Below are 5,365 nucleotides of genomic sequence, written 5' to 3' on the forward strand. Positions count from 1 at the left end.
CTAGCAAAGTCTCCTAGTCCTGCTGATCCAGAGTGTGTCCATATTGGCGCTTGTGAGGTGCTATTATTTGCTGCATTGCCTTGCATGCCGTCATTTGCGATGGCGTTGGACTGTGGGCCCAAAGGGTTTCGATCACGTTGGTTGGATCCCCTTATGTGACTGTCTGGAATGTGGGTCTGACTTGGTGCATCCACGTCTGACCCCACGTGCGCGACGCTGAGTTGGCGACTAACTGCCAGAGCGGGATATGCATTTCCACCATTCCCGTAGTCAGCATTCATGTTCATTCGGTGTGGAGATGGCGAAGCCTGAACGTCCACCATTTGTTCAGTATGGTTTGGTGGAGGAGCATTGATGCATTGTTCAGACCAGTCCAAAATATTTTTTCTGGTGAGTTGATCACGGTCCTTGACAGGTATCTGCATGCCAAACTCACTCCAATTCTCTTCCTTATCCAGGTTGGCTGCTGCTTCGAGCACCTCTGCCTGGGCCCTTGCAGCAGCTGCTTCCCTTTTGAGTTGTAGGGTGCTTAACTTAGCATCCAGCTCAATTTTCTTCCGTGTGGCAGTAGCTGCTAATGTACTCTCTTCTTCTTGTATGCGAGCCTTTTCAATTAGCATGTCTTCCTCTTCAGCCATGTAGGCAATACGGGCGTTTGCTGCTTCTGCTGCTGCGCGTGCCTGAGCTGCTGCCATACTAGTAGATGATGTCTTTGAGTGTGCTGAGGCTTTAGATCTTGTGGTGGACCTGGATGAGACAGAGTGCTGAGATCCTGTCTCTCTTAAGCCATCCACACGGTCCATTGCATCTTGTATCATTGCCTGCACATTATCATCAAGCAGTTCAAGGAAGTGCTCTTGTCTGCGCACTCCCTCAATGCCCTCATTTGTTTTCACCTTCATCAGGAGGGAAATGTATCTATTTGCCAGGAGCTTGTAGCTTGAGCTGCTCACATTCACTCGCTGGATGGCCCACTGAATTGAGGCCACTGTGTCTGAGGCATTTGAAGCTTCAGATAAATCTGCTTCAACCCGGTTCCATGCCCGTTGTATCCTGGCATCCAGGTCCTGTTTCTCAGCCTCATAGCTTTCCAAGGCCCGTTGCGTCAACCTGACCTCCCTCTGGGGCCTTGAATTCCCTTGGTCCTCTTGAGGCAGGATGGGAGATCCTGGATTGCTTGGTTCACCTTCTTCAGCATCTCTCCCTGCTGAACTGTGTCTTTCCATGCTGTGATGCTTGCAGCACGATTTTAATGTAGACTCGTTGCAGAGCTCCTTGCTTGCTGCAGGCTGACTGCTTGAGAGCTGGTTGCTTGCTGCAGGCTGACTGCTTGAGAGCTGGTTGCTTGCTGCAGGCTGACTGCTTGAGAGCTGGTTGCTTGCTGCAGGCTGACTGCTTGAGAGCTGGCTGCAGAGCTGGCTGCAGAGTTGACTTCAGAGCTTCTTGGGAGCTTTAAGAAGAGTATATTTTTACTATCTCGGCCTCGCTGTGCGCTGCGTTGCACCGCTAGTCGAGTAGATAACCATGTGTTCAATAAACCCTCGGAGCCAGGATGACCGTCCAACTCCGATCGTCATTTATTGATTGTAACAGGTAAAACTGGTGAGAAAACACAGATACAGCATCTGTTATAATTCGGAAACACCCACACAATGAACACCACAGCATCAGAACATTGTCTCAGATAACAATAGATCCTGGAAGGACCAGGCCCCCACATTACCCCTGAACAACTAGACAAAGGCACAAGCTGATGCGTTGCATACAGGCACAGTGTATTCATCCCACTGCACCCCAAATGTACAGCATTACACTTAACACTAAACTGTGGATGAGATACTTCGTCATCACTCTCAGGATCGCAACATAGGCACAAGTCTGACTCGACCTACTAAATCACAAGTAACATCCACAATAAGGAAAGTCACAGGCTTCGTTACTAACTAGGCCTCGTATTTACTACAACAACTTAACGGCACCATAAAGGCATTTACATTGCTATAACGGTCATTCCAACATTACAACAGCATTTCCAATATTAGAGGAATATAAACAACTTACAGATAATGCTTCTTGAGCTCCCACAATGGATAAGTGCGGCTGTGGTCTCACTGAGATGCGATGCGTGCCGCCATCTTGACTTATCTGAGTAATGGCTGAAGCCCGCGTGGTACAGTGGAAATCTAACATCGTCACTTCCTGGTCACGTGACCAACATTAGCATCAAAAAAACAGGAACTTCCTGTTAACGTACGCTCCCCATCTGCCGTGAGGCAAGACACAAATAGTGATCAGAGGTTGGACCCCGAGGTCCCCCATGTGCACAATTTATATTTGGGCTGATTTATAGAACGGTAAGCTGCGTTATACAAAAGTTCCAATAATCTATAACTTAAATTCATATTACTTGAATGTCAATCGACTAACAGAAACTCGGTAATGTTAATCGACCGTTGATTTGAGTTATCGGCGCTGATGAAAATATGCCTATAAAAACTTTGATATTGAAGTTGATTTGAATATGTTAAATACGCATCTAAAATATTAAGTGGCGCTCAATCCCATTATGGAGGAATTCAGCTGTGGTGTTGTGACATGGAGGGTATCTGATCGCTATTGCAGGTACGAGATGTTCACTTATTTTTTAAGTTGTATTCTATTTAACACGTAGGCTTTTGTGACCAATATCGATTATACAGTTTTTTGGTTGGGTGAGATCATGACACATTTATATTTACGCGATCTAACCCAAAAAAACCCTGTTTTATGGCTGCTTTCTATTGTTTGCTGTTTTTGCGCGGGAATTCTAATATTAAGATGGTACCAAACCTCGTGGTGAGTCATTTATTATTATGAGTGGTAATTATTTGTTTATTTCGATCAACCCAACTCGAATGATTAGATATGACAGAGTTGGAAGATGATTACGGTGTTTTGGTGATGAAAATTTCACTTGCTTTTGTAATAGTTTAAACAATTTGGTATGACGGTGTTGCATCGCGATCCTCATTGGGAATAAGAAATAATGTTTTGTTTACCGTCAGTAAAATATTTATCTAATTTACATATTGTTAATATAATTTTATATATATAAAAGATTTGGTATTATAAATTGTATACATACGTACTACATCGTCTCGTTTATGTAGTACTAACTTTATTACCCGGCTTCACTCGGGACTTGGATTCTTGTCTTGGATTGACACACGGCCTACGCAGAGGGTTGGGGGGGGGGTGCGTGACGTCAGCAGGCACACTGCGTGACGCTGCCGCTTGCGGGTGACATCACATATGTGACGTCACCGCTCACTTGCCGGGCAATATATATACATTATTGCGCCCCCCCCCCCCCCCCCCCCCAAAATACAAAAGTCTATTTTTGTACATTTTGCATTGTGCACAGTCTGGAAGCTACCCACATGCCATATTTCAAGTTTGTTGCATGTTGGGAAGTATGCTAAACATTTTGAACAGACACACATGTTCACAAATCTCCCTTTTTACATACTTGTCAACCCATACCGTTTACTCGTTTTCTTGTCCAGGGACATTGAGTTTTCAGGTCCATACGACGTACAGCCGTTTCAGTACGAGCAAAAAAAAAATGTCTATTTGTGTTTCTCCCTTGTGATGGGACTTTGTAGGATGAACGTTGAGATGTATAAGGGCACGGGGTGACTAGTAAGGGGTCTGAATTGGTTGGTAATAAGGTAGGCACTGATAAGGGGTTGACAGGAATGCTGTTATCATAATTGAGATTTCAGCTATCTTCTGGACCGAGTGAGGTGTTGTGACGTGGAGGGTGAGTCTCTGATCGCTATTGCAGATACACAATTTGCCCTTCCCGAAAAGGATTTTTGAAAACACGTTCCTTCGGAGTGGGCAGGTAGGAACTTGGTTGGACAGCGCATTCGTGCATGACAGACAGACAAATAATCCCTGGTGGGCAAGTGTGGAACCTGTTGTTCCTTCCTGTATGTATAAAAGATAACTTGACTTTAGGTAGCCAGGCAGACAGCCCCCTTCACTATCGCCCCCCCCCCCTCCCTTAAGCCCCTCCCCTGACCACCCCCCATATCCTTAGGCCCCTCCCCTGACCCCCTTCCCTTAGGCCCCTCCCCTGAGCACCCCCCATATCCTTAGGCCCCTCCCCTGAGTACCCCCCATATCCTTAGGCCCCTCCCCTGACCCCCCCTTAGGCCCCTCCCCTGACCCCCCCTCCCTCAGGCCCCTCCGCTGACCCCCCCCTCAGGCCTCTCTCCTGACTCCCCCCTTCCTTAGGCCCCTCCCCCTGACCCTCCTCCTGTAGGCACCTCCCCTCTCCGTACCCGGCAGTAGGTCTCCACCAATCAAAGAGCTGTTTATGTTATATATTTATTTATGCACGACAGACAGTCAGACAGACAGACAAAAAATCCCTGGTGGGCAGTGTGGAACATTGTTCCTACCTGTATAAAGTTTTGCCGTTTCACCCCGCCCCATCCCCCGGTGTTCAGCTGTTGTCCAGTCGCACCACTTCTCCGGAGGACACAACACAATGGAGAGTCTACTCATCGTATCAGAACTTTATTATTCTTGCCTATTTAACTGACCTGTCCCCCCCCCCCCCCCCCGATCCCTCAAGAGGATTCACGACGGGAGGAGAGGGGACAGGGCAGACCGGCTACAGCCGCTATACTCGGATATAGCATGAGCCGTGACAGGTACTGCAAGATCCGACCATGTCTGTCCGGTGCACGCCAAACGAACACACTATAAGTGCTCGCCACAAATGAACCACGATACCTCGCTGATCTCAAGGAGCATAAACCATTATGCCAACCGGTCATCCTCCCAACAGCGGCTTTTGGCTGGCCATTGAACAAAGACAGTCAACCCCATCGTGTGCTTTGAGATGCGCTTCTGCGGCCGTCTGGAACGCTCTTCCGATATTGGGAAGCCACTGAAGCAATTCACTTTAAATCTAAATTGAAAACGTATTTCTTTTGAGCTGCTTTTTGTGTTTAGTTTGTTGTCCTTACTCCAGACCTCTGATTAGCACGTTTTGGCTACGTACGTATCTTGCGAAATAATTTCAACGTACACGCTATGAACGCCTGATCTCTCTCCGATGGAAACTACAGCTTGTCCTCGACATACTAGGCTAGTTCCGTGTCATCGTGCCTCTGTATGCCTGTTTGCTTAGCAAAAAAAAAACCCAGTCAGTTGCATGAAGACTATTTCTGCACCGTGTGGAGGCGCCTTTTGCACTGCACACCGATCTACGTTTGGTCAGCGACTTTTCAACTTTCCCCCCAATGTTTAAACAAACCAAAAAATCCTATTACAAGTATAGGGAACTAATCGACGACGACTCGGACACGGC

This window comes from Lethenteron reissneri, chromosome 54 (assembly GCF_015708825.2).
Source record: "Lethenteron reissneri isolate LAM-NWPU_2019-01 chromosome 54, ASM1570882v1, whole genome shotgun sequence".
NCBI lineage: Eukaryota > Metazoa > Chordata > Hyperoartia > Petromyzontiformes > Petromyzontidae > Lethenteron > Lethenteron reissneri.